The sequence below is a fragment of the Pelodiscus sinensis genome, chromosome 3, assembly GCF_052426305.1.
Source record: "Pelodiscus sinensis isolate ZL-2025 chromosome 3, ASM5242630v1, whole genome shotgun sequence".
In the NCBI taxonomy this organism is placed as follows: Eukaryota; Metazoa; Chordata; order Testudines; family Trionychidae; genus Pelodiscus; species Pelodiscus sinensis.
Genome location: NC_143054.1, coordinates 32,748,604 through 32,764,106, shown reverse-complemented (window position 1 = coordinate 32,764,106; position 15,503 = coordinate 32,748,604). Strand labels below are relative to the sequence as shown.

Sequence of the window (15,503 nt, the reverse complement as noted above, 5' to 3'; positions counted from 1 at the left end):
TTTGTTAGGTAGTGCCTGGATTGTGATAACTACCAGCCAAATTCTTCTTTCCTTGCTACATCCTTTGTGCCAGGATTTATTGACCCACTGTTGGCTCCTTTGAAATATCCTGATTGGGGCACCCAAGCCTACATACCACACATTCTTAGTGCACAGACCCCATGCATAGTCTATCTCCTTTTCGCCCCTTCCCCCCACCTCCACTCCCACCTTCCCAAGGAGTTCCAGAGTTGGAAAAGAATGTTTGGAATCTTCCCTCAAAACCTTCCTGTATTACCTAGAGGAGAACCCCAGAACACAACTAAGACAATAGCAGACAGGAGCTTGCTGATAGGGCTACATATCCTCTTGCAAAACACTGGAGTGGAGGAAGCCAGGGAGAGCTGTAGCTAATAAACTTATCTTGAGTAGAGCTGGTTGCAAAATTTCCAGTCACCCATTCCTCCCTCCACTACCAGAATTTGCAACAAAAACACACAACCACCACAAAGTTGTTGAATTAGTAGAATTTCAAACAAACTTTTTTTCGCAACCCAGCCTGCTACGTGAGTTTCAAAACCTGCCCGCATTCCTGCCCAGCTTCTCTGCAGCCCACCCCCCTGTCTTCCAGGATCTGAGTTCTACTGTACCCTACGAGCTGGGGGTGTCCCAGGAAGCATATTTCTTTTTGGAATGAAACATTGGAAATTTTGAGTTCTGTGAACATATTTAGCATTTTGGCTCCCCCCACTTCCATCAGAATGAAAAAAAAATCTGAACACAACATTTTTTGTGGAATTGAAATTCAGTTTCCCAGACAGTTGTAATTTCAGGGATTGCTTTTCACTGCTGATGGAACTTGAACCTGGTACTTTTTATTAGTACTCAGTGCTGGGCATAAGAACGAGGGGACAAGTTCTATCCCCCAGCCCAACTTCTCCTCAGCCTTCCTTGAGTTATCATCCAGCTAGGAATTAAAGATCTCATGGTAAATTTTGAAATGAGTAGAGGATAACTAAGAAATGTTAGCTGCAACCCCTTTTCCCTCGGTCTGTATAAAGGGGTTCTGTTGTATAATATCATGAATAAGTTGATAAGCAAATATGCACATTGTTATTTTAGGTGATATAAATGAAATCTTGTCATTAAAGGGCTGCTGTTATTTTCCTAAGGACTATACATGTTCCAGCTGTTGCCATCTGATCAGCTCTCCTACAGCCCGAGATCACCATGCATATATTTGATTTCCAAGTATGAATGTGTATACTTAGCTAAATCATGAAAAATAAATCCACCGAGTCATTTTTAAATTACTGAAATACTTTATGATAAGAACAAATTCTCCAGTGGCTAGGATAAGTTATGAAAAATTATTTAACTATATATCAATGTAATTCTCCCTTTTGCCCACCAGAATGACTGCTCATGAAGCTTCCTGATACAACAACCCCCTCCCCCCCAAATCACTGACCAGGAGTTCTGTGCTACCAATGATCCACAAACCTGGAAATCCCAGATGACCCATCATTTCAGGCAGTGGCACACTTACAGCGGGATTATCTGGTTATATTGACTCTCTCCTCAGACCCTGTGCTACCAGCACTCAACTATCTCTGAGACACCGCTGACTTCCTGAGGAAATGACAGAACATCAGTAATCTTCCTAAAAACACCATCCTGGCCACCATGGATGTAGAAGCTCTTTACACCAGCATTCCACATGATGGATTACTGGCCATCAAGAATACTATCTTATTATAATGCATACCTGATTACAGAGGTCTGCGACTTTGTCCTCACCCACAATTATTTCCACTTTGGGGACAATTTATATCTTCAAGTCAGAAGTACAGCTATGGGCACCTGCATGGCCCCACAATAAGCCAACATCTTTATGGCTGACCTTGAACAATGTTTCCTCAGCTCTCATCCCCCCTAGCATACTTACTCTACTCACTCTGCATTGGCAACATGTTCATTATATGGACCCATGGGAGGGAGACCCTTGCTGAAATCCCTGTGGAATTCTTCAACTTCCACCCCACCATCAACCTCAGCCTGGACAAAGCCACACAAAAGATCTACTTCCTTGACACTACAGTACAATTACAGAACAGCAACATTTCTACCACCTTATACCAGTAACCTACAGACCGTTACATTTACCTACATACTTCTAGTTTTCATCCAAGACACATTTTCCAATCAATTGTTTAGAGCCAGGCCCTAAGATACAACTGGATTTGCTCCAATTCCACAGACAGACACAAACACTTACAGGATCCATATCAACATTCTTAAAACTTAAATACCCACCTTCAGAATGAAAAAAATCAGATTAGAGCCAGATGGAGTACCCAGGCATCTTCTTCAAGATAGGCCCAACAAAGAAAACAGAACCCCACTGGTCATCACCTACAGCATTCAACTTAGATCCCTACAATCTATCCTGGAAAATGACCCCTCTCTCCCTCAGGCCTTGGAGGACCGGTCAATCCTCGCCCACAGACAACCCCCTAACCTCAAACAAATTCTTTCCAGCAGCCACACAGCACACCATCTTACTCATCCAGGAACCCACCCCTGCAATCAACTCCAGTGCCAATTTAGTCCACACATCTATACAAGCAACTTTACAAAACTTAAACGCATAAACCACCACATAAGAGGCTCATAATTGCACATCCATCAATATGATATGTGCCACCAAGTGCCAGCAATGCCCTTTTGCCATGTATATTGGCCAAGCTGGACAGTCTCTACAACAAAAGATTAATGGACAAAAGTCATATATGTGAAATCTAACACAGAAACCTGTTAGGGAACATTTCAACTTGCCTGGGCACTCACTAATAGCTCTAAAACGGGGGAGAGATAACTCAGTGGTTTGAGCATTGGCTTGCTAAACACAGTGTTGCGAGTTCAATCCTTGAAAAGTCCATTTAGGGATCTGGGCAAATCTGTCAAGGATGGTACTTAGTCCTGCCATGAAGGAAGGGACTGGACTTGATGACCTCGCAAAGATCCCTTCCAGCTCTATGAGATAGGTATATCTCCATATATAAAAGCCTCTATATTATTTCAAAAGTTACCTGGAGAGAGAAACTGCACAACTTGGTTTCATTTACAGGTTGTTGTTTTTTTTTTTAAAAAAAGACCTGACCTGGATGGGCCTCTACTTTCCACATTCTAATGACATAAAAAGCTAAGCATCAGGTACTGAGAATACTTAAAGCGCACTCTATTAGCCTCATTAAGCATGAGCACTATTTTTTTCCTCTCCATTCCCCCCACCACTTTTCCCTCCTTATCCCCTCTCTGCTATTTATTTGCACCCTGGACCCCTTAACACCATTCATCTGAAGAAGTGGCTTGTGCCCACAAAAGCTCATGATACCAGAGACTAACAAAACAGGTCAATAAGGTGCTGCAGGACTATTCGTGTTAGTCTAATTGAAAAAAAAGTGGTTACCCCTTCTAAAACTTTTGTCCAGTACAGTCAAGTCTTAGTTTTGGGGTACTTGCCAGCTGGAAAAAAAAAAGAGCTTTCTTTATGAGGTTATCATGGATTATTGGTGCCACTAAACCAACTTTTAAAATCTATAGGCCAGATCTTCAGCTGGTGTAAACTGGCATAACTATCATATGAAATGCTGATTTACACCAACTGAAGCTTGTGCACTGTGTTTGGGAAACCACATCATGCCTCACAAAAAGATCAGCTGTACAAAAGGCAGCTCCATCACAGTGCACTCTTCAGATAAGTAATCCTTCCTATACATTGCAACTATCCTTTGAAATCCTCAGAGGGAGAGGCAGAATAAAGATCATACTGAAAAATACTTAATGTTTCCTGTTTGACTGTCCATGTTATGCATGGTAAAGCTCTGAATTATAACTAAGGAGGAGGAGGAGATTTTCTATTTCATTCAAATTCTTCATGAAGGCAGTGTATGCCCTGAATCTTATTTAATTCATAATAGCAGCACTGCCACCTCAGGCTTATCAGCTGGAAACAAAAAGAATGAGCATAAATGCATATATTTTGCTCTTTTCAAACAAGACCATTGAGTATGCCAGTGGTGGAAAAAAGTAATGGACTGTATTCATCCAGTGATGCAAAGCAATCACAAACCCGGTTTAAACCAGTTTTGCTGGTGTTTATAGATATGTAGCACAAAAGAGCTGAAAAGTGAATTTTGATTCTCAATTCCCTACTATAACGGTTTGATCTAATTCTTACTTATCCAGTGGTTGTGTCTGTTACACTACTGGTATTTGCTACTTGAGATAAATAACATGACATATTGAGTAGTACAGAACTAAATTGCTGATTAACTCAGCACCAAATCTTGTTGGTTCTGAAGTTAATGAGAATCTTGCTATTGACCTCACTGAAAACAGGATTTGTCCCATTTATTGCAAGCTACAATAAAAGCAGTACTGGACTCCAGTCAAAGTTCTTTTGAGAGGAGCATTTGGGAAGTTCTCAAAAATTTGTAACCAATTTTCTGTAAACTCAGACCCCAGTTATTTTAGACTACCACCTAAAGCAAACAAACAAGCTGTAGAGGGGAAATGAAATCCATTATGTTTTCATGCAATTGCTAGTGGTTTTACATGGAGCATGTGCAGATTAAATTGTTGCAATGAATGTAGAGGGAGTTCTCTGACCAACTAGAAATTGAGCTTCGGGGGTAGCTGAGTTAGTCTGTACAGGATAAACTAAAAAACCATTTGTTGTTGTTTTTTTTAGAAATTAAGGAGGTGACAATCTTACAGCACATACAGATCCATTCGAACTTTAAGAGTCTCAGGGTTGGATAGCTTCCCAATGTCTATGTCATTATACTTGTAAGGAAGAGAGTCCTTAAATTTCAAGCCAGTAAGATAGTTATGATACACGTGTGCATGGTAGACTCTTCTACAGTGCCACATTGAGGGAAACTGTTCTATTTGCACACCAAATGCAAACAAGTTCTTTCTTTCATTGCAGCTGGATTCTGTTCTGTTCTGGTCTTAGGTTTAGTTGATGCTCTCAGTACTTTTTTAGGTAAGTATTAGACAGTTCTTCCACTGCTCCATGTATGGAGAATGCTGCACAAACCAGCCCCACCTGACACACATACCCCTCCCTCAGCCAGATGCATGAGCGACAACAAACCCAAACATTTACAAACTGTTCAGTATACATAGGAATCACATCACTCTCCCCTCAGATTTGCCCTCCACAAGTTCACTCCCTCTATAATAAGGGGTCTGAATTACCTATGTGGACAAACTGATCTTGTGTAAGTAATGCAGCTCTCCACTATCTGCAGATGTATCAGAAGATGGGGAAATTCCATAGGTACATATTTTCTGTCAGTACCCCTTTAATTCCCAAACCTGACATTAATAGGAACTGAATCAGATTGTCCCTTGTAATAAATCTATTCTCCAGAACAGTTAACACAATAGTTGAGGTTTTCCTAATGCCCCAGTGATTGCTATCTGTTATAATGGCCTCTGTAGGCTTTTGGCAGCAAGCATCATTCAGAATAGCCCAGTGACTAACCTATACAGGAGCTTGGACAGCACAGCATCAGCCAGAGATATGTGGGCTGTCAAGGGAAGAATAAACCTGGGTTGCACACACTAACAGATCTGGCCCACAAAGCATCCATTAGCACAGTAGATAGGGCATGAAATATCACAGCCCCAAAGCTTACCAAATGTAGGTTCTTATGGCCAGGGAGCTGGAACAATTATAGTAGTAAGGAAGCTATTAACAGAAGCCATGTGGTGTTTGTTATTACTACATCAAGCCAGGAAGTGCAATAGTATCCTTAGTTCCAGCACCACTGTTTGTGGCCCATCACGAGGAGCTACTTCAAAAGTTTGCAGTTCTCTCCTCAATGGTCAGAATCAGACCATTGCCAGAACTCTTCACTAGGAATCACCACCTCACTAGGAATCACCACCAAGACCAAGCGAGATGATAACTGCTTCAATGAGGAAATGGAAGAGGTGGACATTCAGATAAACAGCTTCCAATTATTCAGGGCCTTCAAGTCAAGTCAGCACTTAGGGGTACCAGTGTAACCAACGCCTTCTGGGTGGAGGGGGGGGAGGGTACTGTCCTATCTACTGGCACCAAGGCCACTTACAGAGAATAAGGAGTCTGCTCTACTTGAACGTTTAGTTGTCTACTCAGCTGAGCAGCAATATTATGCTTCATAGCACCCCTTGCTTATAAAAATCCTAAGGGCCAGTAACACAGGCCATCATAATCTGGGATATGTTTAGAGACTATAAGGGGGCACATGATTATGGTATCCTTTAATGACCTTTTATTAGAGATTTAAAGACAAGTTATAACTGTGGAATTAGCATTATTCCAACTGTCTTCAGTATTATAATTAAATGGAAGTTTTGTTTTATTTTATTATACTTCTGAAAATGCAAACAAAAGTGGACACAGCCTAATTGGAATTATTCCTACACTGGTCAAATCAGTTAAAAAAAAGCTTAGACTGATAACCAACCAATGAAGGGAACAAGAATGATGGACAACTAAAAACACGCTACTGTTAGTATCAGGATAAGTTATATACAGCAATGTCTTTCATCTAGGCAGATCTGAATGAGCTTTGCAAACTCTGGCAATATACACAGGAATCATGAAAGATTAGGGTTGAAGAGACCTCAGGAGGTTACCTAGTCCAGCCCTCTACTCAAAGCAAGACCAACTCCAACTAAATCACATCACTCTTACTTCAAATTAGCCTGCCACACCACATTCAGCCACTCTATTATAGAATTTTGGACTCCTCATGATCAGTTGACAACTGTGTCAATAATTAAGTTTGTCCATAAAAGTACTGCTGATTTTAAAAGTTCTGTATACGAATGTTAACATAGATGTGTTGCTTTGTTCTCAATGTAATCTTTACGGTCAAATTATTGACAGCAAGAATTGCAGCATATATAAACTATAATTGCAGCTCCTGCACTGGAAGAATATGGGACTGCTATAGATGCTCTCTAGTAAACAACTTGGCCAAAAAGCTGGGCTCCTTGTAAAAGGTATATGATATGCCCTTTAAAGGACTATCAGATTACTATAAAGATTACCCTCCCTCACGTACAGCTCCAGAGGAATTTTGAAGTTCTGTACTGCCCGTTACAATACGCTACCTACTTGTCATTGTCTGCCCCCGCTCCCACGCTCCCCCCAAAAAATATTTTCTAAGGAAGCAGTTCATAAGTTTGGACCTAATACAGGAATCCATGTACACTTAAAATCCCCAGTAAATTTAAACAATAGTTTTGAGTTCAGTGTTCACAGTATTCAGCCCATGTCAACACTAGTGTTTGCAAGAACAGCAGTGGGGCAAGTTAAACTGTAAATAAGGGTCTCTAACTCAGATGTTTATGATCTCCAGATATAAGGAGAACACACCGATGGAGGAATGGAAAGAAGGAGGAAAAAAGGGAAACCCATAAAGGAAATTGGTCAGAATACAGAAACATGAGAATAGTGGTAGGAGCATAACAACATACAAAGGGAACATTGTACTGGCCTATAAAAGAACAAAAAATTAAGTGAAAGAGGACAATACATAAGAGGGAAGAAAGTGGTATAGATTAAAAAGGAGGGGATCGGGGAAAGAATAAATGAAAAAAGAAAGTTTGAGAAAGCAAGGAAAACTATCACTGTTCCATCATATATTTAAGTTGGTGAAATTTGTTTTATGTTCAAAAGTTAGTCAACATTGTATGGAGTGTCTTTGAAGAAATCACAACTTTCCCTCCTAATTTAATCAAGAAGTGGAAGAAGGGGACTTATATTGGTATTGGAGGCACTGGAGTCAAACTGCTCATGGCCACTTAATTCATCAATAGGGCAAGTGTATTGAAAACTTGATATTCTGATATTTTCATTGATTTTTAGGCCCTAAAAGAAGAATTGAAGATTGGATCTTTGATGCAGGTTCAAATGAGGCACATTGCTCTACAAATGCATTTGAAGGTGACCAAATAAAGATAAATCAGTTGAAACAGTTTTAAAATGTAAAGACAAGGCCAAGAAGTGATCCTATGAAAAGCTGCTGATATTGGCTAGATGGAAACCAAACATGGAGCTACCATTTGTAGTGGGGATTGATGCCCACAAAGATATATTTTCTCTGTTGTATTAAAAGCTAATAGCAAAACATACAGGTCAAGAGAGCTTGAAGCCACTGTGCCACAAAGCAAGATTAAGGCATAGATCCACCACTCCTTTTGTGTATTTTCTTTTAAAAGTTTTTATTTCCGTTCTGAATAACACTTATTTCTGATCTATACATATAATTTAAACAAGCCCTTAAAATATAGGTCCTGAATTTACGGTCCATTACCTGGAGATCAATTGCCCCTTTTAGGTATTACATACTGCTATGACAGTGTCAAGGTGCACCAAGCCAGCAAGAGTTCAGGGTGCATTTCCTGGAGCACCTGGGTGCACATGGGGAGAAGGGCAATGCACGTGTATGGGCACACATTTCAGGAGCTGGCCTTATATGCAAGAACCTGCAAGGACTGCAATAAAGCCTAGTTGCAGCCTGGGGGGTGTGCCCAATGTGGATATTGGAACTAGGACCAGCCATACCATATCCAGGGAGCTGACAGCCTTGCTGGCCTCTGGGCAATGACTCTGTGCTCCTGGAAGGGGTAGGACAGGGGCAGCGAGCCCTCAGCCCTGCCTAGTGTGAGCCACACATACGCTCTCAGAGAATGTTGCACAGTGCTCCAGCAGTGATTCAAAGGGCCCAGGGCTCCAGCCATCACTTCCCTCTTTGCAAACTATCCCATGCCACATCCCCCCACTCTCCCTCTACCCCCCATTAGCAGGCCTGAGTGCAGCTTTCAGTTTTGAGCACTTCAGGTCAATAGGACTTTGCCTGAGTAAGGGCTGGACCAGGATCATTCATTGAGAACATTCCAGTTCAAGAAAACATAATATCCATTAAAGTAGCCATATTATGAAACAGGGTTTTTCCCAGAATAAAACTACACTAAGCCAGTTAGACTATCATAGCTAGTCCCATCTCATTTAGTCAGATGCTTCTGCTCAGCATTTCAGCAAAGTGTTCCACTTCATCCCAAAACATTTGGTATATTAATTTACTCCCTTTCTTTTCCTGTTTCCCTCTAGTGAAATCCTTACATGATCCAGAACTGTTCCTAGCTAAGAATAGGAAAACAGTATGAAGTCACTGCTTTTTTTGTAGCTGTCAATTCCATGAGTGATCACATGTTTACATGTTTTACAATGAGGTCTTCTATTTTCAATATTTTCTGTCTTTTAGCTCATGCTCCAAATCCCCTGGTTGCAAGCTAGGTTCAAAATAATTAGACCTTTCCATCACTTTTAGACATGGTGAGCGTCTCATGCTTTTTACTCCATCCAAATGATATTAAATCTTTGAGTTTTGTATTTAAAACAACTGTATAATTTATTTATGTTTCTCTGCATTATGTAATAGGAAAAGAGACATGAGAATGAACAAGGATTTTTTCCCCCCAGCAAGCTACAGTAACTCCGTGTCAATACATATCCATTTTTTTGGAATGGGGGAATAAGGCATATAAAATTTTTACCACATGAATTGCTTTTTTTTTTTTAAACCACATCAAATTATTGTGGGTAGAGGAAGTATGTCAAGTTGGTGGTATTCAACTGTTTTATTTTAAGATGCTCCAATTAATATATTCCCAGAAACTGAGACATCTAAATTGTGATGTGGATGTCACAATTTAAGTACCATATATTTAAGCAATAAGCCTTTTAATATGGACACAATTTTAAAGATGTGCTATATATCTGTGATGGGCTGACCTTTAGAGAATAGATGTATTTTTAAAGTATTTATTTAGGGTGATCTGACAAAGTTCATAATTTGTAACACTGTTTTGCAGTAGAAAAATCGTCAAGTCAAAATGATCTTCCAAGTTACCTTTAGTTGTCTATTTTGGTTCTGACCCTAATGGGAGCAATTTTATTAAAAATATACTGGAAATACTAGAATCAGCAATTGACATGTTAGCCTCACTCAGGAAAGCTTGCTCACTTACCATTATGTAATTGCTGGACTCAAGACCAAAAAAAACAAAAAAACTGAAAGTCATCTTATACCTTAATGACCTTTCTTGTCTGTCATTCAGATCAATGAAGGAACCCTCTCTCTGGCTCTTCATTGCCCTACTTCTTAAGTTTAGATTTCGTATCTACTACATAAGAACATAACAGCCATACTGGATCCAATCTTCTGATAGTGGTCAATGCCAGGTACCCCAGGGGGAATAAACCAAATAGGCAATCAAGTGATCACTCTCCTATTACCCATTCCTAGCTTCTGACAAACAGAAGCTAGGGGCATCATTCCCACCCATTCTGGCTACTAGCCATTGATGGACTTAACTCCATGAATTTATCTAGTTCTTTTTTGAACCCTGTTAGAGTCCTGGTCTTCACAACATCTGGCAAGGTGTTCCACAAGCTTAGTGTGAGTTTGTGTAAAGTAACATTTCCCTTTGTTTTAAGCCTGCTACCTATTAATTTCATGAGTGACCCCCACATTTCTCCCTTGTGCTATTCATTTTGTGATATAGCCTTGGTGCTTCTTTTGTAACAGTGTCCTGCCTATTTCCCTCTTCATGCATTTTTCCAGGTTGTCTTGGGTGCCTAGTATGCTTTCCCAGTTCCTAGTTACCATGTTACTACCACCACCACCATTAAAATCCCATTTTTTTTAAATCCACACACAATTCATGAATCATGGTGTTCACTCATCACTAGCAGCACCTCCTGCTGGCCATCTTGAGAATTAGCTCTTCCAAATGTATGTTCCCCCTCCATCAGTGTCACTCCCTATGTTGTCTCACCCTGGAGCTCCTTTGACTCAGAGACTGCAGTTTTTTCTTCATGGATTGACCCTCTGACCAGATCACCTAGGTCCTGCCCTTCCACGTAATTCAAAATCCTTCCAGGCCTTTTGTCTGGCTGCCTTCGCCAATGCCCTTGCCATTTCCCAATGGCTGATAGGGGAACCCAGGCCTACCCTCTGTGTTAGGTTTCAGCCAGGTTTGCCAATAGGGAGCAGGGATAGTTGCCCTGGGGGCCAGCAATTCCAAGGCACCCATGGCTCCCAGCCATCACCACCCCTTCTGCAGCAGTGAGGGCAGCCAGAATCCCAGGATCCTTTAATTTGCCACCAAAATGCCATACTGCATGTAGCTCTGAGAACTTGTGGGTCATTAAAGCAATGCCACACTCCAGGCAACACTATAGGGCTGGCTATACCAGTGCTGGCTATACCAGATCCACTCTGCCACAGGCCCCATCCCTTCCATAGGTGTGGCGCTTCCTCCCCACCCCCACACAGCTCAGGGGGTCAACAGAAGCTGTCAGCCTTCCTAGTTCCAGTACAGAGACCCTAGAACAAGCAGCCATAATCTGCAGTACTATCCCATGCTACTGGTTCCCTCGGTTTCTTTCTACTTACCAGGCTGCCCTGCACTTTGGGTTTTCCATGCTTCCAAGTCTCTTCACTCAGAATAGCTATAGCCTACACACACCATCTGTGGGCAGCTTCCAAACTTTATAGGGCCCATATGTTCTTGCACAGGTGAGCTGCATGCAAACAATTAGTTCACTGTGCCCTGGCTCCCTTTCAGAGACAGCCTGGGGAGTTAATTGGCCAGTCTGCCTATCTTAACCCTTCCAATCCTGAGTGTAAGGTGGACATCCTCATCACAGTCATAAAAAGGTTTCAAGTATTTTGTTTCATAGTAGTTCATCTATTATAAACATATGTTTTCATATGCCATCCTGTACTGATTAAATCACAGTTCACTGTTTCGGTTTTACTGAATTATGTGGTGGTTTTTGAATGTAAGATGTGAAATGTTGATTTTTTTTTAAAAGTAACGCTTTATAACTCAGAAATTCACATTTTGAACAGATTTGATTGTCAGGGTCATGAAACACAAAAGAACAAACAAGTCTGTTAATCTTCAATTCCTCCCCTCCCCACAAATTGGACATCTACGTCAATTGTTTTATTTGAACTCTGAAAATCATGCAGCTTATGTTCTATGAGCTATATTCTCCTATCAGTTTCAGAATGACTCACACTAATAACAATTTCCCCAGTCACCTTACCAAAACTGCTCTGGAGACAATTTGCATAAATCACTTCAACCACTTGACTTATTCAAAATATATGAATAAAAAATTATCAAGCAGCTTTTATTAATGTGATGATATATATTTACATGCATTTAAATTTCCATCATGTCTGAGTCCTTTCCCTTCATTCACTGTCTCAGAATAAAACACCACCACAAAGATGACTGTGCAACAAGCTCTAAAGGCCAGCAAACTTGGGATCTGACAGAATTAAAATAGGAGAAAGGCCTAGAATTTTGGGCTCTGCACTAGGAATACTCTTTTTCCAGACCCCGATAAACATCCCAGGTTCTTGAACATTCCCAGCTGATATCAACTTTCAGTATAAAACTCAAGGAATGAGAGAATGACACACTGTACAAGCCACAAACCCTGAAGCAGTTTACAGATCAAAACCAACATGTGGCACTGAACCAACAAATGAATTGGAAGCCAGGGAAGCTTCTAGAACTCACAGTTCCAATGGGATTCACGTCTCAATAAAGACCTGATAGTACAAATAGTTTCACTCTGGGAAACCCCTGACTTAAATGGGGCTACACACACTTGTACCACACACACTGTAGTGTGGAAAAATCCTTCTTTGTGCCTGATTGCCAAAGTATACAAGGGGATTATAGCCATAGTTAGAGAACTTTACTAGTCAATCTCCGGTTTGTTGGCCAAGATGGCAGTCATCCTACTGGAGCTCACTGCAATCTGATTTTAAAAGATACTAAACACCAGCATTTCTGAACATTACGGATGTTTTTTTAAAGGAAAGAGCTTGGATTTGGTAGAATATGTCTGAACTCACCAACCCTACAAAAATCACTTTAAGAAACTGACTTTAACTTTTAAAAGAAAGGTTAGCAATTAACTGCTGCAGGGAAGATTTTGTTTTAAATAAATCTATCTTCATTCTAAACAACAAAGGTACATTACAGTAGTGTACAGTATTTATTTAGAAATTAGCTCTGGTCTCAGTGTGAGGGTGCTTTATTTTAATTTAATGTTATAAAATATAACCACAGTTCACAAAGAGGCACTACTCTATAACTGGATTCTCACAAGTTGACTCATGACTCTCTGGAGATGTGATCATAAGAATCCATCAGTATGAGGATCTTCTGGTCTAGGATTCACCTCTGCTAGCTCTCTAGCAGCTGCTGTGTTCACACTATTTGACAACTCTGACAGAGCATGGAAGAGCAGCATAGGACACCAGTGGGCTCAGGCTTCACCAGCTGCCCAACATATGGCTTCCCTGATAGGCAGTGCCTACTTAGTGCCCTGATTGGCTCAGGCACGCCACTTAAGGTCTGGCATAAACACTTGGAGACCATCTGTACAGTTAGAAGCTTCTGATTCATTGTGGCAAAAAGACCCTGCTGCATTTCCTGAGGCCTCACCTCACTCCAGGTTCCAGGACCTAGATTCTGCTACATACTGGCCTCTTGCTTTACACCTGCTCTGCTATCCCAACACTGGCAGGCCCACTGGGCTTCTGACTTAGCACAGCTCAACTACAACCTGACCCTTGGGCATGACACAAGTGTAGACGTGGACTTCCAGACTTGTTCTGCAGCCAGGATCTTGACAGCCACTACGATGCATCAACCATCACCATTCTACCTTTCCCCTTCCCGATAATCTGTAAAAGAAAAGGTGGCCTTCACAACTAATATGAGATGTACAAGCCAATGTAGCTGGTATGCTCATATCAGAGCTGACAAGTGGTATATTGGTTTGAATGGAAACATGAAGAAACTAGGAAATGCAGATGGATTAGTGCAAACAACTTATTTTTTAGCATAAAAGCTTAGGGGAGAGACCAATATGGGCCCCAACTCTCTTTGCAGAGGCAGTAGCCTGGCTACTGGGAATATTTTTGCAGAAGTTGAAGGGCTTGTCTACATTTAAAATGCTACAGATGTGCTGTAGCTCTTATTTATATACACTGCTTCTTTCAACAGAAGGGATTCTCCCATCAGACTAGGGATCCTGTACATCCTGCATACCATTGTAATAATCTTCGAACAAACTATGCCTTATAAGGCATCATCTGAAAACTAGTAACTTGCTGGTCAATAGTACCATCGTGAAATGTATGTAGTAACATTACATGTAAAGTTATAAACATAAGCTGAAATTAGGTCTCAGAGACATAACAGGACAAGATGGCATCTCTAGTCAAGTGCCAAAGGTGATGGGTAATCATCTATCATGTGGGTATTCTTTTGACCAGGAAAGGGAGCAGGAACAAACAGCTACACGCAGACACAGTTTTATCAGCATGCTGGAAGGCTGTTTGTGGGTGCCCAGGTGAGAGCTACAGCAGCAAAGCATTGTGTGGCACCTAGGTTTTCAGGAGTGGCACTTTCCCTCACGGGTCTGTATCACACCCCAGAATGTCATATTATACTGCCTCTTGGGAAAGTGGAATATCTATATCAACTGAATAATTATTCCAATTTAGTTCTGTCTGCATGGTGACATTGTCTGGCTTAACTTCACTGCTCAGGAACGAGAATTTTTTCTGATGCACACAGTTAAACAAACCTAATTTTCTAGTGAAGCCCAGACTCATGTTAAATACAGGCAGTCCCCGGCTTATGTACAAGATAAGAACAAACCTACAGTCCCTAAGTTGAATCTGTATGTAAGTCGGAACTGGCGTCAGCTGCTGCTGAAACTGATCAGTTTCAACAGCGGCTGAATCTGGACGCCAGTTCTGACTTACATGCAGATTCAACTTAAGAAACCCAGGTGTCCCCAAGTCAGCTGCTGCTGAAACTGATCAGTGGCTGATTCCAGCAACTCTGCCTCGGGCTTCCTGTAGTCAGCCCCTGGTCAGTTTCAGCAGCGGCTGACTTGGGGACGCCTGGGGCAGAGCAGCTGGGGTGCTGCTGGGTTGCTCCAGTAGCGCCGCTCCTCAGCGCTACTGGAGCAACCCAGCAGCACCCCAGCTGCTCTGCCCCAGGCGTCCTGATTCAGCCACTGCTGAAACTGACCGGCAGCGGCTGAATCAGGACGCCTGGGGCAGAGCAGCTGGGGTGCTGCCAGGTTGGTACAGTAGAGCCGAGGAGCGGCGCTGCGGGACCAACCCGGCAGCGCCCCAGCTGCTCTACCCCAGGCGTAGGCAAGAAAAGCCTGGTCTGCTGGGGGGGGGGGGGGGAAGCGGGGGCACTAGCTGCACCCCCCCCCAGCAGACCAGGGAGACGTGGGTGGCGGGACCGCCCGCATCCTCTACAGCTTTGTTCTGTCTCCCTGGTCTGCTGACCAGGGAGACGGGGAGCAAAGCCTTGGAGCACGCCCGCAGCAGGAC

The 15,503-nt window shown here is 41.9% G+C and overlaps 1 long non-coding RNA gene across 2 annotated transcripts in view; it reads right to left on the bottom strand.

The window, feature by feature from the left end:
- Positions 1–11,593, bottom strand: part of LOC142827578 (uncharacterized) — a 48,229-nt gene extending 36,636 nt beyond the window's left edge. For both annotated transcript variants that reach the window (XR_012902254.2, XR_012902253.2), the window contains exon 1: positions 11,511–11,593. This is a non-coding gene — a long non-coding RNA (uncharacterized LOC142827578). The remainder of the gene's footprint in view (positions 1–11,510) is intronic.
- Positions 11,594–15,503: the final 3,910 nt, after the last annotated feature.